Source organism: Anabrus simplex, chromosome 8 (genome assembly GCF_040414725.1).
Source record: "Anabrus simplex isolate iqAnaSimp1 chromosome 8, ASM4041472v1, whole genome shotgun sequence".
NCBI lineage: Eukaryota > Metazoa > Arthropoda > Insecta > Orthoptera > Tettigoniidae > Anabrus > Anabrus simplex.
In genome coordinates, this window is record NC_090272.1 from 172,104,101 (window position 1) to 172,126,180 (window position 22,080).

Below are 22,080 nucleotides of genomic sequence, written 5' to 3' on the forward strand. Positions count from 1 at the left end.
TAAATGAATATTTGCCCCAGTTTGTCCTCTTGAATTCCAACTTTATCTTCATATTGTGATATTTCCTACTTTTATAAACGCCATTCAAACTTATTCGTCTACTAATGTCATTCCACGCCAACTCTCCGCTGACAGCTCGGAACATACCACTTAGTCGAGCAGCTCTTCTTCTTTCTCTCAATTCTTCCCAACCCAAACTTTGCAACATTTTTGTAACGCTACTCTTTTGTCGGAAATCACCCAGAACAAATCTAGCTGCTTTTCTTTGGATTTTTTCCAGTTCTTGAATCAGGTAATCCTGGCGAGGGTCCCATACACTGGAACCATACTCTAGTTGGGGTCTTACCAGAGACTTATATGCCCTCTCCTTTACATCCTTACTACAACCCCTAAACACCCTCATAACCATGTGCAGAGATCTGTACCCTTTATTTACAATCCCATTTATGTGATTACCCCAATGAAGATCTTTCCTTATATTAACACCTAGATACTTACAATGATCCCCAAAAGGAACTTTCACCCCATCAACGCAGTAATTAAAACTGAGAGGACTTTTCCTATTTGTGAAACTTACAACCTGACTTTTAACCCCGTTTATCATCATACCATTGCCTGCTGTCCATCTCACAACATTTTCGAGGTCACGCTGCAGTTGCTCACAATCTTGTAACTTATTTATCACTCTATAGAGAATAACATCATCCGCAAAAAGCCTTACCTCCGATTCCACTCCTTTACTCATATCATTTATATATATAAGAAAACATAAAGGTCCGATAATACTCCTTGAGGAATTCCCCTTTTAATTATTACAGGGTCAGATAAAGCTTCACCTACTCTAATTCTCTGAGATCTATTTTCTATAAATATAGCAACCCATTCAGTCACTCTTTTATCTAGTCCAATTGCACTCATTTTTGCCAGTAGTCTCCCATGATCCACCCTATCAAATGCTTTAGACAGGTCAATCGCGATACAGTCCATTTGACCTCCAGAATCCAAGATATCTGCTATATCTTGCTGGAATCCTACAAGTTGAGCTTCAGTGGAATAACCTTTCCTAAAACCGAATTGCCTTCTATCGAACCAGTTATTAATTTCGCAAAGATGTCTAATATAATCAGAAAGAATGCGTTCCCAAGCTTACATACAATGCATGTCAAACTTATTGGCCTGTAATTTTCAGCTTTATGTCTATCACCCTTTCGTTTATACACAGGGGCTACTATAGCAACTCTCCATTCATCTGGTATAGCTCCTCCGCCCAAACAATAATCAAATAAGTACTTCAGATATGGTACTATATCCCAACCCATTGTCTTTAGTATATCCCCAGAAATCTGATCAATTCCAGCCGCTTTTCTAGTTTTCAACTTTTGTATCTTATTGTAAATGTCATTGTTATCATATGTAAATTTTATTACTTCTTTGGCCTTAGTCTCCTCCTCTATCTCGACATTTTCCTTGTAACCAACAATTTTTACATACTACTGACTGAATACTTCTGCCTTTTGAAGATCCTCACATACACACTCCCCTTGTTCATTAATTATTCCTGGAATGTCCTTCTTGGAACCTGTTTCTGCCTTAAAATACCTATACATACCCTTCCATTTTTCACTAAAATTCGTATGACTGCCAATTATGCTTGCCATCATGTTATCCTTAGCTGCCTTCTTTGCTAGATTCAATTTTCTAGTAAGTTCCTTCAATTTCTCCTTACTTCCACAGCCATTTCTAACTCTATTTCTTTCCAGTCTGCACCTCATTCTTAGTCTCTTTATTTCTCTATTATAATAAGGTGGGTCTTTACTATTCGTTACCACCCTTAATGGTACAAACCTAGTTTCGCATTCCTCAACAATTTCTTTAAACCCATCCCAGAGTCTGTTTACATTTTTATTTACCGTTTTCCACCGATCATAATTACTTTTTAGAAACTGCCTCATGCCTGCTTTATCAGCCATATGGTACTGCCTAACAGTCCTACTTTTAAGACCTTCCTTTCTATCACATTTATTTTTAACTACCACAAAAACAGCTTCATGATCACTAATACCATCTATTACTTCAGTTTCCCTATAGAGCTCATCTGGTTTTATCAGCACGACATCCAGGATATTTTTCCCTCTGGTTGGTTCCATCACTTTCTGAATCAGCTGTCCTTCCCATATTAACTTATTTGCCATTTGTTGGTCATGCTTCCTGTCGTTCGCATTTCCTTCCCAATTGACATCTGGCAAATTCAGATCTCCCGCTACAATCACATTTATTTCCATGTCGTTTCCCATATAGCTGACTATCCTATCAAATAATTCCGAATCCGCGTCAGTGCTACCCTTTCCCGATCTGTACACTCCAAATATATCAAGTTGCCTATTATCTTTAGAAATGAGCCTTACACCTAGAATTTCATGTGTCTCATCTTTAACTTTTTCGTAGCTTACAAATTCTTCTTTCACCAGAATGAACACTCCCCCTCCCTATCTCTACGATACACACTCCAGTGCCGTGAGAAAATTTCTGCATCCATTATATCATTTCTCAGCCATGATTCAACTCCTATTACAATATCTGGTATATATATATATATCTATTAAATTACTTAATTCTATTCCTTTCCTTACAATACTTCTACAGTTCAACACTAACAATTTTATGTCATCCCTACTTGATTTCCAGTTCCCTGTTCCCTTATCACCGCTCCCTAGGCCATCCCGTTTCCCTGAATGTACCTCCCTATTACCCTTCCAAACAAATTTCCTAACTTATACGTACCACTGCGGTTTAAATGAAGGCCATCTGAGCGCAGATCCCTATCTCCTACCCACCCATTAGGATCTAGAAATTTCACTCCCAGTTTCCCACATACCCACTCCATCGTCTCATTTAAATCCCCAATCACCCTCCAGTCAGTATCCCTTCTACACAGTATTCCAGAGTAGGAAGAAATCCAATGTAACCGAAATGTTTATTCACATTACATACCGAACTTTACCCACATTGACCATAACGCATTGAAAGATTAGATTTCAAATGTAAATCATGTTATAAAGTTTTAGAAAGTACTGGGATCGATCGATCAATCAATCAATCAATCAATCAATCAATCAATCAATCAATCAATCAATCAATCAATCAATCAATCAATCAATCAATCAATCAATCAATCAATCAATCAATCAATCAATCAATCAATCAATCAATCAATCAATCAATCAATCAATCAATCAATCAATCAATCAATCAATCAATCAATCAATCGTTGCGTGAGCAAAATCTCGTATCACACAATGCTCTTTCTACTCATTATATAAAGTTGTAGGGGTCCGTTGTCTGTAATTTCGTTTGTTTCGCCATTTTTTTCCAGATATTTATCCGTTTTAGGTCAACTCAAAACCGAATCGGTGGTTTTTATTGTTCGTGTCTGTTTGTCTGTTTGTTCCACCATCACGGCGAAACGGCTGAATAGATCTCGACCAAACGTTATATTTAGAGTACACTGATCCCGGGAAAGGTTTTGATTTGCATATGATTTAATTTTTTTAATAGACGGGGAGTTTACAGGAAAACCAGAACAGTTTCCCTCCATACTATTGATTTTCTGTAAAATCCGTGGACTGTATGTGAAACGTCTCTTCATTATAAACAACTTTTGTTACGTTCATAGTTTAACTTACTCTTCAAATGACGGTTAAAATTACTATTTTTCTGCATTTAGTGACCAACAGACCGATGTTTATCGTATGATCAGCCTAATGTCCCATGTGCTAAAGGTATTTATGCTTTAGGAATGGACTGGGTACTCGCGAGGCTCTTTTTTTCCTTGAATGTTTTGATCCAGAGATGCCTAGATATGAATGTAGATGTGCACGCTTGTTCCATCGACTATCGAATAGCTTTCGATCGCGTATCTTATGTAAAACTTGTTGAGATTTTAACATCTACTGGTGAAGATGTTGGTGATCTTCGTATCATTACCCATTTGTACTGGAATCAAACGGCAGAGGTCAAAATAGAAGGAACTACTATTGAGGACATAGCTATACGAAGAGGTGTCCACGAGGGATGTGTCTTGTCCCCACTCAACATCTGCTCTGAAGCTGTGTTCAGAGAGGCTATGGAAGATGTTAATCTAGGTATCAAGATCAATTTCTATGTCATTAATAACATCCGATTTGCTGATGACACGTTTGTGTTAGCGAGCAACCCTAGTGATCTTCAAATCATTATAAAGAACATCGTGAGGGCCAGTGAAACCTACGGTTTATCCTTGAATATTAGCAAGACCAAGCTGATGGTATTCTCGAAAACACCAAAACAGGCCTCCCTTTACATCAATAACACCGTCCAACAAGTATCTTCCGTCAAATATCTTGGAACTCTAGTGAACCAGCATTGTGATTCAAAATGTGAAATTTTATCCAGGACTGAAGAAGCAAAAAATATGTTCAGTACCATGAGCACCTTATTCACCAGCCGAGAACTCGACCTCCAGCTCAGAGCTCTAATGCTACGTTGTTATGTCTTTCCTGTCCTTCTGTATGGTTTCGAAGGGTGGACGGTCAGTCCTTTATTGGAGAAGCGGGTTGAATCTTTTGAAATGTACTTGTACAGAAGAATACTCCGAATATCTTGGGTAGAAAAGAAGACAAATGAAGAAGTCCTCAACATCTTGAACAAGAAGAAATAGCTTCTCACAACATCAAGGAGCTTAAGCTCATCTACCTCCGGCACATCATGAGAGTTGAACGATATGAACTTCTCCGACTGATCGTTCAAGGGAAGATTGATGGGAAAAGATCTGTGGGAAGACGGAGACATTCCTGGCTGAAAGACTTGCGGCGGTGGTATGGACATACGTCGATAGAAATCTTCCGTCTGCCGTTTCGCGTGTAATCATAATCAATTGGATCGCCAACCTTCGAAGGGCGGCGGCGTCATAAGAAGAAGAAGAAGACCGACAACGAACCTACAGGTTACCATAGCAACGTCTCTGACTGCTTGCCAACAGGGAAGTAACGTATTGCCATTTTCATCACCCCTGTAAACTCGTGGTAGTTCCTTGGGTAGAAAACAAGAGAGACGTCAACGGCCATTCTGCGGGATATTGGTGGAATATCATTGGAAGTTATAACCGTCCTCGAATATGAATAGCTTAAGTAATAACACCATATGTCATCTTCTTATCTGTTTACTTAAGAATCCCTGCATCTACATGTCTCCTGTGTTACCGCTTTTTTATATCCGTAACTCATACCATCATAATTTATTGAGAGACATCTGCTTTTCCAATACATCCACTTGTCCTAACTTGGTTCTAGCGCGGTGTGAAAATAGGGAAACGTGGAAAACATTCTTCAGCTCTACCAATAGTGGAGCACAAACCCGTAATTTCCAGAATACAATCTTACAGCTACTAGATACCCACATCATGACGTATTTACGCAGTCCTCCAGTATACTGTATTTAAGGTTCATTTTCCACACACTTTACACTTGTCCTAACAGGCTGTCATCAGTTATAATCCTATTTTCTATTCATTTCAACTTTCTTAACTGTATTACTTTCTTCCTTAATTACTCCGTATGTATGCGAGTGTTAATCCCGAATACTGGACACTTTATTCTTTGAGAAACATTTCCAAGCTATACACGTGTGTAACTTTTGGCCCCAGAAAATATCGAAATATGGATGAAATTTTAATGATGGTGCAGACCTTCGTTTCGAGATAATTGGTGGCTAAACTGTAAGTTGTATTGCAAAACAGATTGCACAATCGCCGTTCTATTGTTGATACGTTAGAAAGCGCTGGAATTCTCGATTTTAATCAAATCTTTCGAACTCGATTGTGACTTGCATTAGGAAAATGGAAATGGAAATTCTCCATCTCTGAATGGCAGTTGCCAAGTGAACCTACCGTTATAGTAGAAACTCTCGAACTCGATTGTGATTGGCAGTAGGAAATGTGGCCTGCCATCATCCTGAAAACTTCCCTAATATCTACCTTACGTCAGAAACAACGTATTGTGTCCTCCCTGCTTTGTTTCTAGGATAGCGCTAAGAGGCATGGAATTTAATATAATCTTACTCACTGCCTTTACAGTGGTTTACGGAGAAATCAGTAAACAATGTAGAATACCTTAGCGAAGCACGTGTACATTTGCTAGTTTTCCTTAAGACTGGTTACGCCTCCCAGCTACATATTGATATGCACTCCATCAGAACATTTTAGTTATGTTCATTTTCCTACGTAAATGTGTAAAGGCCGTGGTTTCCCATTTTCACACCAGGAAAATGCTGGGGCTGTACCTTAATTAAGGCCACGGCTGCTTCCTTCCAACTCCTAGGCCTTTCCTATCCCATCGTCGCCATAAGACCTATCTGTGTCGGTGCGACGTAAAGCCCCTAGCAAAAAAAAAAAATTGTGTAAAGGAAAATGAACCTTAAATACAGTCGTACTGTAGGACTGCGGAAATACGTCATGATGTGGGGATCTAGAAGCTGTAAGATTGCACTCTGGAAATCATGGATTTGTGCTCCACAACTGGTAGAGCTGAAGAATGTTTTCCACGTTTCCCTATTTTACATTGCGCTAGAACCAAGACTGGATCTAATTAACGTGATGGTCGCTACCTTCCCAACCCTCGCCTTCTCCCATACGATCGTTGCCATCAACTCTAAGTGTTAGTATACTGTCCTCTCCATATCTCTATGGGCTGTTCTCAGTTACCATTATTTTTGTAAACTCATTCAATATCCAGGTTTCCCAGACATAGGTCAACACGGAAGAAATACACTAATTAAAACCCTGTTTTCTTCAGATTTACAGGCATGTTTGATCTGAAGACTGCTGAGTGCCCCTCAAATACTTGCCAGCGGTTTCCAATTCGTTCTTGAAACTGTTTTAAAATAAACGTTCCATTTAATTGACATCGATATTGTACAATATGATACTGACAACTTCACTGTGTTAGATTGTGCAAGAGTAGGATTCTGAAACCCCAAAATGAGGACACCGTCAACGGGATTGATCAACACACTCTTAGGACTGCAGAATCCTGAATGAAACATTATTAGTTCAATTTTATGTCGTTAAATGGCTATATTTACATAAGAAACAAACAAAATAAAAAATATTACACACATCACACATACCTACACTTTAAATAATTTTTAACAGTTCCTTTTGTTGAGACAAAGTTTTAAAATAGCTTTTGCAATTCATATGTCTAAAATTAAATTCTATCATTGCAAACCCGTTTACGTGATCAACTGCCAATCCATTTCTCTCCTTTGTCTACTGTGCTTGTATTAAGGGGAGCAACCTCTCAACTCAAGCGTTATGGGAGGGCACTGCCAAGAAAATGTGCACAATTTTAAGTAATTCACTAAACTGTTCTTCACTATTACAATATACTAGCCCCGTTTCTTCTGGCTTGCTTCATATGGATGTATGTATGTTGGGTAGTCAGCCCGAAGGCTGGTTTGATCCTCTGTAGCTCGCCAACAGCTGTCATAAACAGCCTAGGCGTCACTGAAGAGGCGTACTAGGGAAATGAGGAGTGAGGTAGTTTCCCTTTGCTTTCCTCACCGAGCCGGCCGTTGCTATTACATATCAGTCTGCCAAGCCCGCTGAAATGCATGCACCAACCGACCCTATGAGTGATATTTTCACACCATTCATAACAGGGACTGGCTGCATAAGGAATGGTATTACCAGCATCACTCATACCTCAGTCACTTTCATATTGTCAAAGCCAAGGATGAGACTGAGACAGGTCAATGAAAGTAACAAATTTGATATAGCCCATACCAGAAGACATAGTACACTGTAAACACTACACCTCGCCAGCAAAGGCATTCATATTTCTCTAAGCCAGCTAAAAGGATCGATACATCGATTGTAATCATTGTAAATCGATATTTTCGGTTTTCCTAACATAACGTCCTACTCATTGGCTGAATGGTCAGCGTACTGGCCTTCGGTTCAGATGGCCTAGGGTTCGATTCCCAGCCGGGTCGGGAATTTCATCCTTCATCGGTTAATTCCAATGGCCCGGGGGTTGGGTGTTTTGTGCTGTCCCCAACATCTCTGCAACTCACACACAACACATAACACTATTCTCCACCACAATAACACGTAGTTACCTACACATGGAAGGTGTCGCCCACCCTCATCAGAGTGTCTGCCTTACAAGGACTATACAACTTGTTGACGATACGAGATGAAAACAAAAATCAAAAGATCTTACTTCCCAAATAAAAAAGGGCCAAAGACCTAAATGTTAGGCCTCTTTGAACAACAAGAAAGCAACAGCAAACAAAAGTAAAAAATGTTGTCATTAGCAGAAATCGTAAAAAAATATACGCGGACGCTACATTAAACGTCGAAAATACGAACATACAGACATATGGCAACCCTATGCAAGAGTGAAACATTAGTCGGTGTTCACTAGCTTCAGCCACAGACTGTACTTAAGCGAGGGCACGGCAATTGTTCAGCCTATTCATAGGCGTAGCGAGCCATCAAAGCTAAAAGGCTGTGGAGAGAAAGAAAAAAGAAACATAGCTTTTTAGACACCACACATTTATGAATCAATTATTCATAATCTCTCACAGAATGACTGGAACTTGCTCCTGGCTTGCTATATGGACCTATAGCGTGCAGCTAGGACAACGAAAGGTAGTGGTGGGAAAGAGGGGGAAGATAAGGGGAACAAAAGGAACCTGCCACGTGGCACCGAGGTCCTACCTTCATACCTTGATTCTGATAAGCGTATTCCACTTCGCTATACCGAGCGAGTTGTCTGCTAGAAAGACCTGTACCAGACCCCTCCAGATGTCACACGCCTTTGTTATCATCTTCAAGAAATTACTGCATGTGTGAAAGCTGTTTAATAACCGGAGTTCACATAATACTGTGAACGAGTAACCTCATAGAACGAATTTGGATGATGACTTGCAGGAAAAATAATTCCTGTGCTCGCAGTGTGGCACTAGTCATTCAATAAATACATCCATATTTCAGTGACTGTTGATAGAACGTTCTAGATTATGTCCCAAAACAGTTTTTCTACTCTACATCTTTCATAGCTTCATCCAGTGCAATCTAATTGCTCGTTTATATCGCGATATCCAATTTTGTATATTCTTCCGGTATGGAGTTAAAAACTGATTTTGTTTCACTTGATTCAATTCATGTCGCATCTGTGGTGTCAACTGAGTAGAGATTCCCACTTCAGCCATCCTGGAAGTGGTTTTCCGTGGTTTCCCACTTCTCCTTAAGGCAAATGCCGGGATGGTCCCAAACTTAACGCCAAGGCCGCTTCCTTCCCTCTTCCTTGTCTATCCCTTCCAATCTTCCCATCCCCCCGCAAGGCCCCTGTTCAGCATAGCAGGTGAGGCCGCCTGGGCGAGGTACCGCTCCTCCTCCCCAGTTGTATCCCCTGACCCAGAGCCTGAAGCTTCAGGACACTGTCCTTGAGGCGGTAGAGGTGGGATCCCTCACTGAGTCCGAGGAAAAAACCGACCCTGGAAGGTAAACAGATAAAGAAGAAAAAGAAGAAGTTAATAAAAGGAAAGATCATCACTGAAGTAGTCACATTCACGAGTTTGTACATAAAGGTTACAGTTCTTCATATGGTTATGAGAGGATGACTTAATTCGAGAACTGGAAAAAATCCAAAGGAAAGCAGTATGATTTGTTCTGAGTGATTTCCGACAAAAGAGTAATCTTACCAAAATATTGCAAACTTTGGGCTGGGAAGACTTGTGAGTATGGAGACGAGCTGATCGACTAAGCGGTATGCCCTGAAGATGGTTTTCCGTGGTTTCCCATTTTCACACCAGGCAAATGCTGGGGCTGTACCTTATTTTTTGCTAGTGGCTTTACGCCGCATCGACACAGAAAGGCCTTATGGAGACGATGGGATAGGAAAGGCCTAGGAGTTGGAAGGAAGCGTCCATGGTCTTAAATAAGGTACAGCCTGGTGCGAACATGGGAAACCAAGGGAAACCTTCTTCAGGGCTGCCGATAGTGGGATTCGAAGCCACTATCTCTCGGATACAAGCTCACCACCGCGCGCCCCTGACCGCACGGCCAATTCGCCCGGTATATGAGGGTATTTAGGGGTAGTAAGGATGTAAAAGAGGGAGCATATAAGTCTCTGGTTAGACTTCAGGTAGAATTTGGTTCCACTGCATGGAATCCTCGCCAGGATGACTTAATTCGAGAACTGGAAAAAATCCAAAGGAAAGCAGTATGATTTGTTCTGAGTGATTTCCGACAAAAGAGTAATCTTACCAAAATATTGCAAACTTTGGGCTGGGAAGACTTGTGAGTATGGAGACGAGCTGATCGACTAAGCGGTATGCCCTGAAGATGGTTTTCCGTGGTTTCCCATTTTCACACCAGGCAAATGCTGGGGCTGTACCTTAATTAAGGCCACGGCCGCTTCCTTCCAACTCCTAGGCCTTGCCTATCCCATCGTCGCCATAAGACCTATCTGTGTCGGTGCGACGTAAAGCCCCTAGCAAAAAAAACAAAAAAGAAAAAAAAAACTAAGCGGTATGTTCCGTTCTGTCAGTGGAGAGATGGCGCTGAATGACATTAGTAGACGAATAAGCTTGAGTAGAACTTTTAAAGGTGGGAATGATTATAATATTAAGATAAAATTAGAATTCATGAGGACATATTAGGGCAAATATTGATTTATAAAAAGAGGAATTGGGGACTAGAATAATCTATAAAGGGAAATGTTGGATACATTTCCAAATTCTTTGAAATCATTTAAGACAAGGTAAATAACTGACAGGGAATGTGCCTCCTTTGCGACAACCCTACATGCAGGTCAATGGTGAGTGATTGATTTGATTTGACAGAAATATGTAAAGCTGTACCTCAACGAGTATCTCTTCGTTGTAATTACTCTCTAATCCGAAACCTTTTTTTCACACCTTCTCTTCAGTCACATTCTCTAGCACATTTTGCATAGCAGTTCACTTCACTCTATTCTAAGGCCACTTACAATATATAAATAGAACAAATGTAAATGCCTCCTTGAATAAATTCTTGCTACTTGAACGTACACAGTGATTCCCTTTACTTGAAAAGCAGGTAACTTGAAAACCAGCCTTAACGTGCAGCCAACTAGTTGGGTACATGGAATTCTATACTGACATACAGACTTCCTTTGACTCTTGAAGTGTTGGCCAACACACATGATCCTATCTGTCATAGCTGATTTCGACTTACCTCTATTTCTTGTACTTCATGCCCATATCGCACGAGACTTTACGAGCATAAATTGGACATTGGTATCAGTAAAAGTAAAACGTAATATGGCCATAGCGAGTATGAACTCTCCCATAATCTTTTAGCCAAATGCTAAAAGTAGTTCTGTGTTTCAAATTACTGAACAGATATCCCAAACCAAGACAATAATCGTGGCTACGTTGAGTGTAGTAGGATACAAAGATAATGAGAATGACACTGTCGCACTCAGTAAGCAAATCAGGATTGTGCTTGCATTGTTCCTATCTTTCAACGAAGCAACCCACCCCACGCCTCTACCTGTGTGTATTTCTGGCGATACATCATGATATATCTGTTATTGAACCAGAACTTCACTCTCCTCCTCTGGCCTCAACAGCGGCTCAATACTCCAAGGCGATGCCTGCTCTACACACATTGTGTGTAGCTGTCGTCTACAGAGAAACCCTTTTTAGACCCCTCCAAGAAACATGACAGGCATTTTAAAATATGTATGATGTAATAAAAGCTGTTTTAACTGACAGGATGTTAAAAATAATTTATAAAGGATTTATTTTGAAGTTGTGTGCAGAACCATTATATTTAACGCATCATTATCTAACGCTGGCCGCCTCTGTGGTGTAGTGGTTAGCGTGATTAGCTGCCACCCCCGGAGGTCCGGGTTCGATTCCCGGCTCTGCCACGAAATTTGAAAAGTGGTACGAGGGCTGGAACGGGGTCCACTCAGCCTCGGGAGGTCAACTGAGTATAGGTGGGTTCGATTCCCACCTCAGCCATCCTCGAAGTGGTTTTCCGTGGTTTCCCACTTCACCTCCAGGCGAATGCCGGGATGGTACCTAACTTAAGGCCACGGCCGCTTCCTTCCCTCATCCTTGCCTATCCCTTCCAATCTTCCCATCCCCCTACAAGGCCCCTGTTCACCATAGCAGGTGAGGCCGCCTGGGCGAGGTACTGGTCATACTCCTCAGTTGTATCCTCCGACCAAGAGTCTGAAGCTCCAGGACACTGCCCTTGAGGCGGTAGAGGTGGGATCCCTCGCTGAGTCCGAGGGAAAAGCCGAACCTGGAGGGTAAACAGATGATGATGATGATGATTATCTAACGCTGATGAGAGGTGTGTTGTACGCTTTAACATAGATTCAAAGATATAAAGACGCGTCAGCTCATATCGATAAATCTAAATATGCGCACTAGAAGTAGATTTAGTATTGCAACATATGTTTGAAATGTGTCACAGAAACTGGGCAGTTGGAAAATGTGATAGCCTGGCTGAGTGACTCAGGTGGTAGAGATCAAGTTTGCCGGGTTTGAACCCGTGATCTTGGGATCTTAAGGCCAATACTACCACTCATCAGCAGAATGAGCTTATTAGAATACTTCTTTTGTTTGTACAGTTCCCATTATTATCGCATCCCCCGTCGAGCATCAGCTGGGTATCACAAATTTCTGATATTGATTCTAACCAATGCCTGGCTGGCCAAACAATCGATTCCGACAGCCAATTGGGTAAGCAAAGCAAAGCAAAGTCATATCCGTACAGGCCATGAAGGCCCTGGTAGTGGTGGAAGGTAAAGGTTTCCACTATTCGTAATCTCGGCACTTGATGGGGTAGAGTGGTTAGCTCTACGCCAGGAATTAACCTGGTACTCAATTTTGGTGTAGGCTGAGTGAACCTCAGGGTCATATGTACCCCCGGAAGTGGAAATCTCATTTCTTAAATTTTACGACTTCCTGACGGGGATTCGAACCTACGTCCTTCCGGGTGAACCGAGTACGCCTTTACCGCCTCGGCCAGGCAGTCCATTGCGTAGCTTGCAATATTTATTTCTACAAAAAGAATCAAAAGCATGTGTGTCTGAAAATAATTTCTGGTCCTTTCTGCATAAAGAATACACTTCTTTGAGAAGCGCCCCTCTTCGTTTGACAGCATTTTCTGCTTCTACCCACCTTTGCGAAGCAGACTTCTCTCAAATGAAAATAATCACGTCTTCATTTGTGCATAACCAACTACAAAACATGTTTTTCTCAACTTTAGGAAGGAATACAGTTCCATGCTTCAACTTCAAAGTACAAGGATAGTGATAAAATACTTTTCATAACTAAAAATATTTAAAAGAACTGAATCTAATGATATATTGATAATCATATTATAATATGGTCCGCCTCTGTGGTGTAGTGGTTAGCGTAATTAGCTGCCACCCCCGGAGGTCCGGGTTCGATTCCCGGCTCTGCCACGAAATTTGAAAAGTGGTACGAGGGCTGGAACGGGGTCCACTCAGCCTCGGGAGGTCAACTGAGTAGAGATGGGTTCGATTCCCACCTCAGCCATCCTGGAAGTGGTTTTCCGTGGTTTCCCACTTCTCCTCCAGGCGAATGCCGGGATGGTACCTAACTTAAGGCCACGGCCGCTTCCTTCCCTCTTCCTTGCCTATCCCATCCGATCTTCCCATCCCTCCACAAGGCCCCTGTTCACCATAGCAGGTGAGGCCGCCTGGGCGAGGTACTGGTCATTCTCCCCCGTTGTATCCCCCGACCAAGAGTCTGAAGCTCCAGGACACTGCCCTTGAGGCGGTAGAGGTGGGATCCCTCCCTGAGTCCGAGGGAAAACCCGAACCTGGAGGGTAAACAGATGATGATGATGATGATATTACAATATGAAATACTCACAACGGTAAATTAATAAATCCCTCATCTCCGGCATTCCAGCCTCGAAGGGCCATGGCCTACCAAGCGACCGCTGTTCAGCCCGAAGGCCTGCAGATTAGGAGGTGTCGTATGGTCGGCCCGACGAATCCTCTTGGCCGTTATTTTTGGCTTTCTAGGCCTAGGCCGCTATCTCACCGTCAGATAGCTCCTCAATTCTAATCACGTAGGCTGAGTGGACCTCGAGCCAGCCCTCAAATCCAGGTAAAAATCCCTGACCTGGCCGGGAACGAGCCCGGGGCCTCCCGGTAAGTGGGAGGCACGCTACACCACGGTGCCGGCAATAAATAAATAGTATGCATAATATTTATGCTTTTAAATAAATCACTTTGGGAGTGGCGACCCCATCGTACTAACAGCCTATATCTGCTTCATTCATTACATCCCTGACCCGGTCAATGACTGGAAAAGAGGTTGTAGGTTTTCATTTTCAATATTTATGCTTGTTACAATTCAGGAATAACACAAAGACATTACATTAATTATTTATTTATAAATGCATAATACGTACGTTCATAGCATATACTTGCATAAGTATTTAGGATGACATTTGTTCTCATCGATTAAAATTAATCCTACGGTAATAGTAAACGAAGTGTGGTATTTCGCGGAAGAGTTTCACTGTCTGAAGTAGATTACGCAATAAATAGTTTTGCCACCTTTATTGGCGTAACGAATTCTGGACCCCATTATTAGATGTGAGGTAGACGCAGAGAAGCGAGCTATCTATGAACCAACCATCAGCTACCTCAAAGAATCATACAACATCTCCTGTATAAGAGTTGTAGAACTTTTCATCGCAGCAAGAGGAACCATATCATAATTCTTAGTTGATTTTTTCGAAAGTGTGGGCATTCCCAAGAATCTATACTGTGATTTAGCCGCTTTGGCCATTAAAGGCTCCGCCCAAATTGTTCGAAATCACCTCTGTACTACTGCATACGAAAAAGATTAACTCCAGAAAACTCTTCATGGTTACACACACATTCAATATTTAAGTGTTATGGTATACTTTGTCAGATGTAGGCATCTTATCATTGTAGGAAATACACATAAATAAAAATATTCGTTTTGCATTTGGTTATCAATCTGTCAAGCTACTGTAGAGCTCCCAGAGTCCGTTGAATCAACCAGAAAATTAATACAGTAGTTATAAAACAATACTCAAGCTTTAAAATTAATTTCGCAGGAGGGATCCGTAATTTAATTTCGCCCATTGTGAAAATCAAAACAAGAAAAATTGAAAATATTCAGGGTTTTCAATCGTAAAATATCCAGCAGCTTGGAAGAGATGCGGCATTCCACGTGATGAGCCTCCTGCCACACTGAGTTGAAATGTAAATTCTTTTACAATTCAATAACCTGATTATTTTCAGTGTTTGTTGATATAATACTCAAGCTACTTACCATTCCTATCTTTTCCGCCTCCGTAGCGTAACGGTTAGTGTTATTAGCTGCAGTCCTCGGAGGCCAGGGTTCGATTCCCTGTAGGGTACTGACAGAAATTTAAGAATGCGAGGAGGGGTGATATGGGGTTGAAATGGTACATTCATGCAACTCACTTCCATTGTGGGATGTGCCTGAAAAGAGCTGCACCCCCTTCTGGATGAGGACACGAGTTTACTTACTTATTCCTTTCTCATTGTTCCTTTAATTAATGTAAGCGTTAAGGGGATTCCAGGAGACGGAATTTAAAACTGAAAGAGTTATTCTTCAACATGCCACTAAATACACTGACATATGGCTCTGGTATTTGAGCTCTCCTAGATGCCAAACGCGTGCATCAGAACTCCAAGCACCGAACGAGTTGGCCGTGCAGTTGAGGGGGGGGGGAGTTGTGAGCTTGCATTCGGGAGATAGTGGGTTCGAACCCCACTGTGGGCAGCCCTGAAGATGGTTTTCGTGGTTTCCCATTTTCACACCAGGCAGCTGCTGGGGCTGTACCTTAATTAAGGCCACATCCTTCCCGCTCCTAGCCCTTGCCTAACCAATCGTCGACATAAGACCTACCGATGTCGGTGCGACGTAAAACCAATTGTAAAAAAAACAAAAACAAAACAAAAAAGAACTCCCACTTTGACCCTTCCAGAGGTGCCAACCTATGAAGTGGATTATCAGTAATCGCCCTCCGCTCCCGAGAAAATTCGAGTCAAGTCCAAAGCATGCTCCTTCCTTCTCGATAATGACACCCCTTTTGCCCTTCCTTTTATCAGTCTATTCGAAAGTTTATCATATTACATGCGAGGAAAGCAACGGGAAACTACCTCACTCCTTATTTCCCTAGTACGCCTCTTCAGTGATGCCTAGGCCATCTATGACAGCTGATGGCAGAGCTGTTGAGGATCCAACCAGCCTTAGGGCTGAAGACTGAACATCATATTACACAATAACATTTGCACACAACCTGTTAGTTCTGTGATAAAACACTCCTTGTAGCTTGTTTCTTACGCAGCAGCTGCTTTTAAGTGTAGTTTTTCTTGAAGCATCCTTCCCACTGTGATGACACTTTCGTCTTCTGAACCATAAGCGATTCCAGTGCAGATGTGCTTAATTTAGGCCTCACTTCTTTCTCAATTTTCTGTCAACTGTCAGGTACACTTAATACGTCAGATGCAACATTACTGAAGGATTTATAGTGGAGAGGAGCAGCGCCTGAGCTCCTTCATTCACAGTGAATTTTACAACAATGGGAAGCAAAAGGAAGTCACAATCGAAAAAAGTATCGTTGCCATTTCACAAGCATTGGAACGAGGATGATTTAGGAGAAAGGCTCGAAAGGACTGAATATTTTCCTTCCTTTTTTCCGTAGAAAATTATTTTTTCGTGATGATGCCAGCTTTTCCGTAATAATTTCCGCTTTGATCATATTTCCGTAATCGTGAGGTGAAATCCGTAATAATTACGGACAATCCGTAATAGTTGGCACCTCTGCGCCTTAACAAACAGCGCTACTAATTTTGGCCGGTCGGGAGGGTTGTAAGCTTTACATGTACATCATCTTACTAATACAATAAGCACATAACGTCTGTCCAGACATTCGCATTTTGTATCAATTTGTATCTATGTGGAGACGATATCCATCTTCGAAGGTTTTGTCTTCCTGTCATTCGGTTGGGATTGAATACCTGCAGACACTGCTAACCTATTTTTCTTGAAACTTGTCAATATTAGTATCTCATCCAGTTAAGTAGAAGCTGATAAATAACATTTTTAAAACTCCGTTATACCATCTCTCAGACAGAAACAAGAGAACAATGGTACTTACTTGACTTTTGCTCGCTTTATGAAATCCGAAAGTGTCTTTTTCTGGCTCCACACATGCAGTTTAGAGACCTCAGTTTAGTGCTATACCAATTCATTTTATATAGGGTGATTGCTTTTCTACACTCCTGCCATTTTCTTTCTGAAAATACTCAACTTCTACCAACAAATCGACAGGAACTATGTTTTAGTATGAACACATTCCAATACAGTTTCCAGTGTTTGTAAGTTCTATAAACGCCCACAAAATTAATTTTCATGCATGAGAATCCATTTCTTACAAGATTGTAATACGTAGTACAGTCATTAAGTTCTGAGACTGACCACATGATGGCGCTGCGGTGCGCTATGACGCATAGGTGGCGCCGTGGTATGGTACCATGTCAGTTAGTCTCCCGTCCCTGCAAGAGACAGTTCAGTGCATGCACTGGAAGCAGACGTACGGTCGTTGTTGTGACAGTGATTTGAATGCGCCCGTCGGACCTTGACATGTCACAGTTTGAGCAACGGGCAAACATCAAGTTCTGACAGAAATTAGGCAAAACCGCTGCCGAAACGTTTGAAATGATGCAGCAGGTTTACGGTGAGGACACGTTGAGTCGCAGTGTTGTGTTTAGGTGGCACCGACGTTTTGTGCATGGATGGGATACTTTGGAAGATGATGTGCATACTGGTGAGCCACAAATAGTTCGAACGGAACCCAAGATCCAAGAAGTTGTAACGTTGGTGCGTGCTAACCGTTCCCAATCGGTAGACGATCTCGCAACAGCAATAGGGGTCAGCCATGGCACTTGCCACAACATTCTGACGGATGACCTCAAAATGTCTCGTGTTACCCAACACAGTGTGCCACGAGTCCTGTCGCAAGACCAACGTGATTATCGAATGACGATTTGTGATGACCTCATGAGTAGCGCTGACGATGATCCGACGTTTCTCAACCGGATAATAACTGGAGACGAAACATAGTGTTTCCTTTCAGGGGTGCTTCCAGCATCTATACCAATGTTTGCAAACGTGCTTAGCGGCCAACGGCGACTATTTTGAGGGTGGATATGGTTCTTTGTAAGTGTACGCCGTGTAATGCGGCATCGTGTGCAACACACAGAGTCGTGTGGGTGCCTATCCTCCAGGCGTCAAGTCTCAGAACTTAATGACTGTACTACGTACTTAATTACACAACTGCCGCGGAAAGTGATTTATGTTACAAGTCGAGTCCGACATTTTGAAACGGGTAACATAAACTTGTCACTTTAGTGGCTGTTGCGTACAATATTTTATGCTCGGCGATGCCGAAATATAAGTATTATATGCCGGAAAGCTGAATCTTAATGAGGCTCATTATAGTTCAAGTTTCATTATGATACAGGTTCTCCATCAATCAGAGTTCAGATTTTCATCATGATACAGGTTCTCCACAAATCAGAGTTCAGATTGTCATAATGATACAGCTGTTTGACTAATTAGGTAAGGATAGCATCGCACCTGCGCCCAACGCACTAGCTTCGCACTTGTTTCCATAATCAAACATGTCGGACACACATATTAACATCAATGCACTTTCTACTTCCAATATTCCACAACCACACGGCACATTCCCGTAAATTAACTTCACCAACTGTACAGTAAACAATTTGTATTTGAAATAAAGCTAGGTTAAGATAACCTTCTATCGAAGCTTTGAAAACGTATGACATTGTCAAGGTCTCTGATCCACTCACGGAAAATTAATAACCCAGCGCATGTGCTCTGCGCTGTGTTCAGTAAACCCAACTGTCAAGCGACATCTCGACAGAAATTTATGAATATTTTAAAAATAGAGTTATAATTATCGTCGAGCATAAACAGTCGTATGCAACTCGCCTATAATGGTAATCAAGACATTCGTATGTAAATTATAAAACTCGCTCCGCTCGTTTTATAAAAATACTCGTGTGTTAATTATTGACATTATAGGCTTGTTTCATAATGTACTATTATTTCATAATACGGTGAATTTATTTACTTTAATTAAATATTTAATCATAAATCCTTTTTACATGGCATCACAGAAATCATCCATGTTTGACTCATGCAGTAATATTTCTTTTTGCTATATGTTGTTAAGGAAGATATAAGAGATGTATACATGGAGCTATATGGTCATAAAATATCAAAATTAACGTTATTTGAAGCACTGAACTGTCCATTAAGCTACCAGAGTCGTAAAGTTAGTTATCTGATCCTGGATTAATGAAGGTAATATCGAAATGTTTGATGTACTGTAATATATGCGATATTTATTTGTCGGATATTGATTAACTCATAGATTATACAACATGATAGTGACAACGGATTACTTGAGTTGGGAATGCAGAGACGCCGTTGTAGCTGTAGATAGTTACAAAACTACAGTGCTGCAATCAGGTGAAAAAATAATTCAACAATGTTAAATTAGGTGTTCTCTGATTCATAATCTCTCTGACAATCAGTGTTTACATTACTGTGAAGCGGAGTTCAACCAATCGGTGAGGATTTCTAATAAAACAACGGGAAAAGTAATTATACAACGGTAAAGTGTCATTTGCCGTATTCTTTTGAGTACATGTGTATTAGTATGTTCTGAAGAAATGATTAGTATTTGAACCATGTCGGCCCTCAGTTCAAGGTCCACATCGATATCTCGGCGCACCACTATCGACTGGTGAAATGTGCCTCCGGCTCTCGTTGTTGCTACAAACCGAAGATAATGGATCAGTGTGACTTGAGCAGACATGCAGGATGCCTCGCAGACGTATGCGAGAACCGTACCGTCCAATGAGCGAGTTTGGCATGAGAGAACGTGATGAATCCATCCGAGAAATTACTGCCCGTGTGACGAAGTGTGTCGGCAGTGCAACGGGTGTATACAGAATGGTTCACAGAAGGCCGTAGAACACGACAATATGGATCTGGTCGCACCAACCAGACCACCCCCCGAGAAGATTGACACCTCATCCGAATGGCATTGAAGGAGAGATCTGCGTCCTCCTCAGCTCTGCCGCAACAGTGGAACAGTGTAACACATCGTACACTATCAGGAGTGACCATCCGTCACCGTTTATTGTGGTCTGGTTTACGGGCTCGTCGTCTACTTCTCCGCCCATCTTTGACTAATGTGCATAAAAATGCCATACTACAATGGTGTACGGAACGGCATCACTAGGGACAGGAATGGCAGCAGATTGTGTTTTCGGACGAATCCAGGTCTTTTTTCTTTGAAAACGATGGTCGCATTTTGGTTCACCGCATACAGGGGGAGAGGCATCACATTGACTGAATTTGCACAAGACATACAGCGACAACTCAAGGCCTTATGGTGTGAGATGCTATTGGATACAACCACAAATCACAGTTGGTGCGTGTCCAGGGCATTGTGGCCAGTTTGACCTACGTGAATGACATCCTGCGACCCGTAGCAATACCCTTTCTGCACGACACCCCAGACACCATATTTCAGCAGAACAAAGCGCCACCATATGTTGCTGCACGAACACGTGCCTTCTTGTTGTCGCAGGTTGCCAGGGTGTTGCCCTGGCCCGCCCGATCACCGGATTTGTCGCCAATCGAAAATGTGTGGGATATGGTGAAACGACGGGTGCGGCGGTGTGACCCAATACCAACCACCAAAGATGAACTGTGGAACCAGATGAACGCAGCATGGATGGCTATACCCCGGGAAGCCATTCGCGCCTTATATGCGACGATGCCATCACGCATGCAACACGTTATCAGTGCCCATGGAGGACCCAGTGTCTACTATTAACAGGGCACATGCTGAACCTAGGTGACTGAAATGATAATCGTTTCTGCAGAACATATTATTGAACATGTCCTGTGAATATGAACTTCCTATCTCTAGTCTTTCAAGGTGTTCTGTTTTTTATGAACATGAGTGTAAGTAATGTTCTTGTACCTTCGTGACATGAAGAACGAATCTGTAAATCCTTACAAAAACATTTATCCTTCCAGAAACTCTGATTTCTGTTTATCCACTTGATTCTAATTACCCAAGTAAATCTACTTTCCGAAGGGAGTTCCCCTTAGGCAAGGAAACAGAAGGTAGAAGGAGGTTCCTTTTTCTCCCCAACGTGTTATCCAATGTGTTTGCCACCTCTTGAAGTTTCAGAACAAACAGTACTGCTTCAAGGTATACTTCTGATATCGATTTATCCTGTGAATTATAATAACAGAAAACCATCGTACCATCATAATACAGAAGTATTTGTAAACAAACAATTTCGTGGCGACAGAAGTTGAGTGGGTCTTGTATTCGACATTACTGTTTCGATTCCTGCAAAGAAGTATGGCTTTTTGAAGACAAAGAGAACCCTGGGAAACATATTATGTACTCGTTTGTCAAAGTGTCCTTGACATTTCAATTCTTCTTCTTCTCTACAGAGTTCTAGGTTTCACTACCAGGAGCACTGAGTGTTCTTAGCTATAGTACCTTGACCTGTTGGAACAGAACGTCGAAATTGATATGGTACGTGAATCTCGCAGTTGAAATCTGTTCAGAATATTTCCGTTCCAACAGGTAAGATCTAATAATAATAATAATAATAATAATAATAATAATAATAATAATAATAATAATAATAATAATAATAATAATACAGTCCGGCCCTGTGGCAGAATGGTCAACGTGCTAGCCGTTGGTTCAGAGGACCACGGGTTCGAATCGCAGCTTGGTCGGCGACTGAGTTTTGTGTTCGTATTAATACACTTCTTTTCGCGTACCTACAATATGCCACCCTAGCAACCAGATGCGAAACACGCAATAGTGAGTACATCCCTTAACATAGGGTTAATGTCAGGAAG